This window comes from Eschrichtius robustus, chromosome 3, assembly GCF_028021215.1.
Source record: "Eschrichtius robustus isolate mEscRob2 chromosome 3, mEscRob2.pri, whole genome shotgun sequence".
Lineage (NCBI taxonomy): Eukaryota > Metazoa > Chordata > Mammalia > Artiodactyla > Eschrichtiidae > Eschrichtius > Eschrichtius robustus.
In genome coordinates this window covers 165,572,256-165,580,688 of record NC_090826.1, presented here as the reverse complement: position 1 = coordinate 165,580,688, position 8,433 = coordinate 165,572,256, and the positions used below count along the sequence as shown (strand labels likewise).

Genomic DNA, 8,433 nt, shown 5'->3' with positions numbered 1-8,433 from the left:
AAGAGCTACTGTAGTGCGGAAGGTTAAAAGGGTAAGTGGAGCCTCTGAAACTACCCTCTGTTTCCCCCCACAGGATATGAAATCAAAACCAAAATCAAATCCTGGGGGAGAGGATGGTGAAGATTGTGCCACCATCAAAGATCTGAAAGATCTTAAGGATGTCAAGTCTCAGATTTGATTCTTTTTAATCTAAGTTTAATAGAGACCAGTTTTTCAGTACTTGTAAAATCATTCAGCCACACTTTCATGTCCATGTCAGTTCAACAAACTGATTCAAAAAAATTACCTCAACATGTAAGGAGAAAAGTCTGTGTGATCATTTTAAACCACGAAGTTATCTTGATTACACCATTGGCTCCTTTTCTCAAGAGTCCTCTAGTTCTTCCTTGGACACATAACAATAGCTCTTAATCCCACAGGGATAGGAATCCAAAGCTACATTCTTCCTCACAAACAAAATGTACCCAATTTCACCCCAAATATCATCAGATTGAGCCTTGTAGTGAATTTGCGTTAAAAAATTATCGTGTTCTGGGGAAACCTGTGCCATGGGAATTGCTACTTCAGCTTTTAAAGACCTCTGTGCTGCCCTTCTTAGTCCAATTGCATCATTTTCTTCAAGTTCTCCTTTATGACTTAATGGATAACTACAAGTGTTGGTAAAACAACCTGGAAAGGAAATTTTAGCATCTGACCTCTGCTGTAGCAGTAGCTTATTTTCTGTGTTGAATACGATGACACTTAAGGCTCAATGCAATAGTCTTTTCTCAATGTTTTCATTCAAGTCACAATTCATTTTGGTTCTAGGTCCAATTTTGTTGTAATTTTCATGGATAAGAATATACATCGCTGCCAGAAATGAAAACTGTTGCTCATCAAAATTGTCAATATTTATTTCAGGCATTGTTAGCCCATGTCTGTTCTGTCCTGAATATCCTTGCTCCTCCAGGACCTGCAGGTCACCGTTGATTGGCTCAAAGGTAACTCCTACCCAAGATTTTCTTTCTCACACTTTGCCACAGGTGATTGGTTCAAGGATGGGAAACTGAATCAGTGATTCTCTCCTGTAGGGACTGCTGAATGGGATCCATAAGAGTGGACTTATTCACTTTCCAAATGGTTACACAGTAGAGCACGAATTTGTCCTTTTCTCTGTCTATGTTTGCTGTCTTGTGGCTAGAAAAAGCCCGTCCACAGAGAAAAGAAAGTGGTGGACTCACAGGAGGCTCAGAGAGAAGAGAGGGATTGAACACCAGCAGTGTTCCCAGGCCTCTTTCCATTGCTTTGCTTCTGAGGCCTGGCTGCACTCCCGCCCTGGGGTTCTTCGCAACCCAATGCCTCACTCTCCTGTATTTCTATGCTGTAGTTAAACTAAACTGCATATGAGCGAAGGATGAGAGGCAAAGAAGAAAAATGAGAACAGCTTAATTTATTTGATGGGTGAATGTTGGCCTTTATTTTTATGTCTGTGAATAATTTGCACCACAACCAATTTTTAGATTTTTTTTAAAAAATTGAAGCATAACATACATTTACTAAAATGCACATCTTAAATATATAACATCTTGACAATTTTTTTCTTTTTAACTCAACTTTATTGAAGTAAAGTTTATATATAATAAAATGTACCCATTTTAAGTGTATAGTTTGAATTTTGACACCTGTGTATACATCATCAAAGTTAAGATGCACAACATTTTCTTTTTTTTTTCAGCTGTGCTGCTCACATGCAGGATCTTAGTTCCCTGACCAGGGATTGAACCCATGCCCCGTGCAGTAGAAGCGTGGAGCCCTAACCACTGCACCGCCAGGGAATTCCCAAGATACACAACATTTTCATCATTAAAAAGTTCCCTCATACTCCTTTGCAGTCAATCCCACCCCCTTCCAATGCTAGGCAACCACTGATCTGCTTTCTGTCACTATATAGTTGTTTTACCTGTTCTAGAATTTTATATAAAAAGATATGTATATATATAATAGATATATAAATATAAATATATGAATACTTTTGGGAGCCCAGATTATTTAGCTCAGCAATAATGTTTCTGAAATTCATCCGTGTTGTTGCATGTGTTGGTAATTTGCTCCTTTTTATTGCTGAGTAGTATTCCATTGTATGGATATACCACAGTTTGCTTATCTATTTGCATATAGATGCACATTTGGATTGTTTCCAGTTTTGGAGTATTATGAATAAAGCTGCCATAAATATGTGTGTTCAAGTCTTTTTTGTGGTCATGTGTTTTCATTTCTCTTGGGTAAATACCTAGGAGTAGAGTGTCTGATAGCTGTGCATTTAACTTTATAAGAACCTGCCAAATAATTTTCCAAAGTGATTATGCCATTTGATGTTCCTACCAGCAATGTATGAGGGTTCCAATTGCTCTGCATCCTTGTCAGCACTTGGTATTGTCGTTTTTTTCTAGCTACTTTTGTTTTGTTTTTTTTTTTACAGAGGTATAGTTGATTTACAGTACTGTGTTAGTTTTAGGAGTACAGCACAGTGACTCAGTATTTTTGCAGATTATATTCCATTATAGTTTACCGTATTTTATTTTATTTTTAAAAATTATTTATTTTTATTTATTTTATTTTTGGCTGCGTGTGGGCTTTCTCTAGTTGTGGCGAGCAGGGGATACTCTTCGTTGCAGTACACGGGTTTCTCATTGCAGTGGCTTCTCCTGTTGTGGAGCATGGGCTCTAGGCATGTGAGCTTCAGTAGTTGTGGCTCGTGGGCTAAGTAGTTGTGGCTCATGGGCTCTAGCGCACAGCCTCAGTAGTTGCAGTGCATGGGCTTAGTTGCTCTGTGACCGGAGCAACTTCCCGGACCAGGGCTCGAACCCATGTCCCCTGCATTGGTAGGCGGATTCTTAACCATTGCACCACCAGGGAAGCTCTACAGTATTTTCTTAATTTCATTTTAGAGTCAGTGCTTTATCAAAAATAAAAGGATTAGATGAGGTTGACTATGGAATAAGGATTCCATATGTGTTTCTGTACATAAAATATCAACATTATATTTATTGCATGGTACATATTCATACTTATATACAAACATTCACACCAAACACAGTGCAGGCAAAAGAGATAGAATGGTTAGTTCTACCTGGTGGTCTAAACTACGGAAATGCTTCAAACTAGTGAGGTTGCCTGAACTGAGTTGAGATAGAAAAGGCCACATGAGCATCTAATTGGATGAGATTTACCCTGGAAGGTGAGGGTATTGTCATATTTTTGATTTGTTGTTGTTGCCGTTCTGCTTCTTTTGGGGTCAAAGAACATACTCTATATTGTTTCATGTGAGACTTGTTTTATACCCAGGATATGGACTATCTTGGTGAATGTTACATCTGCACTTGAGCAGAATGTATATTTTGCAATTGTTAGGTGGAGTGTTCTATAAATAACAGTTAGGTCAAGTTGACTGATAATGTTCAAATCTGTGCCTGTTGATTTTCTCTCTACTTAATCTATCAGTTGCTGAGAGAGAATTGTTGAAATGTGCAACTGTAATTGTGGATTTGTTTATTTCTCATTTCAGTTGTGTAATTTTTGGTTTCCTGCATTTTGAACCTCATTTACTAAGTATACACATACTTAGGATTCTTATCTTCTTGATGAATCGTCCTTTTTGTCATTATGAAAATTAAAAAAAAAATCTCTGGTAGTACTCCTTATTCTGGAGTTTACTTTATCTGATATTAATTTAGATTGCTTATGATTAGTGTTTGTATTTTTTCATTCATTTATTCTTAATCTGTGTCAAAGTACATTTCTTTAGACAGTGTACAGTTTGGTCTTGCTCTTTCATTTTATTATTTTTTTAATTAATTAATTAATTAATTAATTTTTAAATTTATTTTTGGCTGCTTTGGGTCTTCGCTGCTGCATGCGGGCTTTCCCTAGTTGCATCAAGCGGGGGCTACTCCTTGTTGCAGTGGGCGGGCTTCTCACTGTGGTGGCTTCTCTTGTTGTGGAGCACGGGCTCTAGGCATGCAGGCTTCAGTAGTTGTGGCTCGCGGGCTCTAGAGTGTGGGCTCAGTAGTTGTGGCGCATGGGCTTATTTGCTCCGTGGAATGTGGAATATTCCCAGACCAGGGATCGAACCCATGTCCCCTGCATTGGCAGGTGGATTCTTAACCACTGTGCCACCAGGGAAGTCCTTGGTCTTGCTCTTTTAATCAGTCTGCCTTTAGTTGAAATGTTTAGATTATTTGTATTAATGTAATTATCAGTACGGTTGAATTTTAGTCTGCCACTTGCTAGTTGTTTTTCATCACTTATTCTTTGTTTTTGTTTTCTTTTTCTGTTGCCTTCTTTTGATTATTTTTAGGGTTCCATTTTTTTCTTCTCTATTGACTTATTAGCTATACCTCTTTTTTATTTCTTTTTCTTCTTTTTTAAAAAACTTCATGCTAGGATTTATAATATGAAACTTTAATTTACCTCATATCTTTAAATATTGATAGCCTACTTTACATATAGTAACTTTTAATAGTATACCTCCACCTTCCCCTACAACCTTTATCCTACTGCTGTAATACATTTTATTTCTGTATATATTTTAAAGCCCAAAATATATGTTGATTTTTCTTTAAATAATCAATTGTCTTTTAAAGAGTTTAAAAAGTATTTTGGGGCTTCCCTGGTGGCACAGTGGTTGAGAGTCTGCCTGCCAATGCAGGGCACACGGGTTCGAGCCCTGGTCTGGGAAGATCCCACATGCCACGGAGCAACTGGGCCCGTGAGCCACAATTACTGAGCCTGCGCATCTGGAGCCTGTGCTCCGCAACAAGAGAGGCCGTGATGGTGAGAGGCCCGCGCACCGCTATGAAGAGTGGCCCCCACTTGCCACAACTGGAGAAAGCCCTCACACAGAAACGAAGACCCAACACAGCCATAAATAAATAAATTAAAAAAAAAAAAAAAGATGTTCAGCCTCATTAATAATCAGAGAAATGCAAATTAAAAAAACAACAATGAGATATCACTCACTCCTGTTAGACTGATAAAAAAAAAAAAAAGAAATCCGAAGAGGATTTAAAAAAAAAAAAAAAGTATTTTGTATTTATCCATGTATTTACCATTTCAGCCACTCTTTTTTTAAAAATTTATTTATTTTATTTTTGGCTGTGTTGGGTCTTCATTGACACGCAGTAGTTGTGGCGCATGGGCTTAGTTGCTTCACAGCATGTGGGATCTTCCTGGACCAGGGATTGAACCTGTGTCCCCTGCATTGGCAGACGGATTCTTAACCACTGCACCACCAGGCAAGCCCAGCAGCTCTTAATTTCTTTGTGCAGCTCTGATTTTTCTATTTGGTATCATTTTCCTTCACCCTGAGGCACTCTTTTAAAAACATTTCTTAATAATGCCGTTCTGCTGGAAATGACCCTCTCAGCTTTTGCTTATCTGAAAATATCTTTATTTCATTAGACTGGGAAGTATTTTTCATTCAGCACTTTCAAGATGGCATTCTTTTTTTTTTTTTAACTTCTTTATTGGAGTATAATTGCTTTACAATGGTGTGTTAGTTTCTGCTTTATAACAAAGTGAATCAGTTATACAAGATGGCATTCTTTTTTTTCTAGCTTGCTTTGTTGCTGATAAAAACTGTTTGTTCCCCTATATGTAACATGTCTTTTTTCTTCTTGTCTGCTTTTAAGATCTTTATCACTAGTTTTCAGCAATTTGATTATAATGATGTCCTTTGGCATGTTGTTTGTTTGTGTTTTTCCTGCTTCAGGTTCATTGAGCCTTTTGGATCTCTGGGTTTATGGTTTATCAAATTTGGAAAAGTTTTGGCTACTATTTTTAAAAATATTTTATGTTTCCTGCCCTCCACCTCAGACTCCAATTATACATATATTAGACTGTGTGATATTGGGACAGAGGCCGCTAAGTTTCTGTTCATGTTTTCAGTTATTTCTCTCTCTGTGTTTTAATTTGGATAGTTTTATTGGATAGTGTCTTCAAGTGAACTGATATTTTCTTCAGCAGACATTGCATTTTTGAGCTCTAGAAATTCAGTTTGGTTGCTTTTTATGTTTCCCATTTTTCTCTGCATTATGTCTCTGTTTTTCTTTAAATCTTTACACATATTTGTAATAGCTTTTTAAATGTCCTTGTTTAATTCATTTGTCTCTGTCATTTGTGGGTCTATTTCTACTGACTGATTTTTCTCCAGGGATTATGAGTCACATATTCTTGTCTCTTTGCATGTCCAGTAATTTTTATTGGATGTTGGTCATTGTAAATATTATATTGTTGAATGTATGGGTTTTTGTTTTCCTTTAAAAAATGCTGAATTTTGTTTCAATAAGCAGTTATATAACTTGTGGGTTCGTCTGATCCTTTCAAGTCTTATTTTTAAGCTCCATTAGGGTGGCTCTAGAGAAATCTTTACTTTAGGGCAGGGTTTTTCAACCTTGGTAATTTTGACATTTTGGATTAAATAATTCTTTGTTATGGGACTGCCCTGCGTATTGTAGGATGTTTAGCAGCATCCCTGGCCTCTACCTTCCAGATACCAGTAGAAACTTCCTAGTCATGACAACAAAAGTTTTCTCCAGATATTGTGACACGTCCACTGGGGAGCAAAATTACTCCTGGGTGAGAACCCCTGCTCTGGGGCTATTTTAGCTCTACTCTTTTTTTTTTTTTTAATTTTATTTATTTACTTTTGGCTGCATTGGGTCTTCATTGCTGCGTGTGGGCTTTCTCTAGTAGCGGTGAGTGGGGACTACTCTTTGTTGCAGTGCATGGGCGTCTCATTGTGGTGGCTTCTCTTGTTGTGGAGCACGGGCTCTAGGCGTGTGGGCTTCAGGAGTTGCAGCACGCAGGCCCTAGTGTGCGCAGGCTTCAGTAGCTGTGGCGCATGGGCTCAGTAGTTGCAGCCTGCAGGCTCTAGTGTGTGTGGGCTTCAATAGTTATGGTGTTTGGGCTCAGTAGTTGTGGCTTGCAGGCTCTAGAGCTCAGGCTCAGTAATTGTGGCACACGGGCTTAGTTGTTCCGCAGCATGTGGGATCCTCCTAGACCAGGGATCGAACCCATGTCCCCTGCATTGGCAGGCGGATTCTTAACCACTGCACCACCAGGGAAGTCCTAGCTCTACTCTTAAGGTGTGACCTTTTGGGGATCTCTATTAAATATCTCAGGTGTTTAATCAATACTTTTCACTCTGATTGGTTGGAAGTTGACATAAACTGAATGTTTGCTTCTCCCCCAAATTCAAATGTTGAAACTGAATCCCCAGTGTGATAGTATTTGGAGGTGGGGCCTTTGGGGGGTGATATGCTCATGAGGGTGGAGCTCTCATGAATGGGATTGGTGCCCTTGTAAAAGAGACCCTAGAGAGCTCTCCTGCCCCTTCTACCATGTGAGGATACAGAGAGAATTCAGCCATCTGTGAACCAGGAAGCAGGCTTTCACCAGATACTGAATCTGCTGGCACATTGACCTTGGACTTCCCATCTTCTAGCACTGTGAAAAACAAATTTCTGTTGTGTATAAGCCACCAAATCTATGACATTTTGTTATAGCAGCATGAACAGACTAAGACAGAACTCAAGCATCTCTCAGCTCAGTGTGAGCTCTGGTAATTGTCCAACTTACATTTCCTCATGGTTATTTTTTGCCTGACTTTGTAGAATTTCATGTTAGATATACACAGCTTAGTCTCCCACACGAGATTCAAAGGGATCCTGTGCAGATTTATTGGGCTCTTTCTCTGGGCTCCTTTCTCTCTGTTACTCTGCCTTGCAAATTCCAGCCATCACAGCCTCCTGAAACCAATCCGTCCTTCAGCTCAATGAAACTCTCTTCTTCCATGACAGCAGTCTGGGAAATATCCCCAGGCAGAAAGCCTACATGATCCTTGTACTCATTTCATTCCTTTCCCTTCTCAAGGATCACAGTTTTGTGTTGCGCAATGTCTAAGAACATTTGTTTAGTTTGTTTTTCCCAGTTTCCTTACAGCAGGAGAGCATGTATGGTATCTGTTACTCTGTCATGGCTGGAAACAGAAATCTTCCTCAATAATTACAATTTTAAACATTTCATCTACTTAACATGCCTTGCAGATGTTAACCTTCCTTCCTTTGGCTCTTTAGTGCTTATGTTTTCTAAACACTCAGTTAGTGAATCATACAAAGTGGACAACTCAAGGAAACATACTTTGTTTCCTTTGAGATCACCTTTTACAAAACGTGTTAGATCTCTATTTTGCTTTTGGGTAATCACAGTCATCCTTGAATAAATACTGACCATATCCATTATTCACTGTGCCCAAGGTAGATACACCTGCTTTCAAATCAGCAGGTAAGCTGGACAGTCTCAGTTTATTAATATAGTAAAATGATGATCTTCCATCTGGGTTCCTTTGTAATTCAGAACTGAAGCTTTTAAGTGGACATTCGTAGTAGAATTAAG

At 38.6% G+C, this 8,433-nt stretch overlaps 1 pseudogene; it reads right to left on the bottom strand.

Annotated features, from left to right (window-relative positions):
* Positions 1-287: 287 nt before the first annotated feature.
* On the bottom strand, positions 288-904 carry LOC137760759 (isopentenyl-diphosphate Delta-isomerase 1-like; annotated as a pseudogene).
* Between the last annotated feature and the right edge of the window lie 7,529 nt (positions 905-8,433).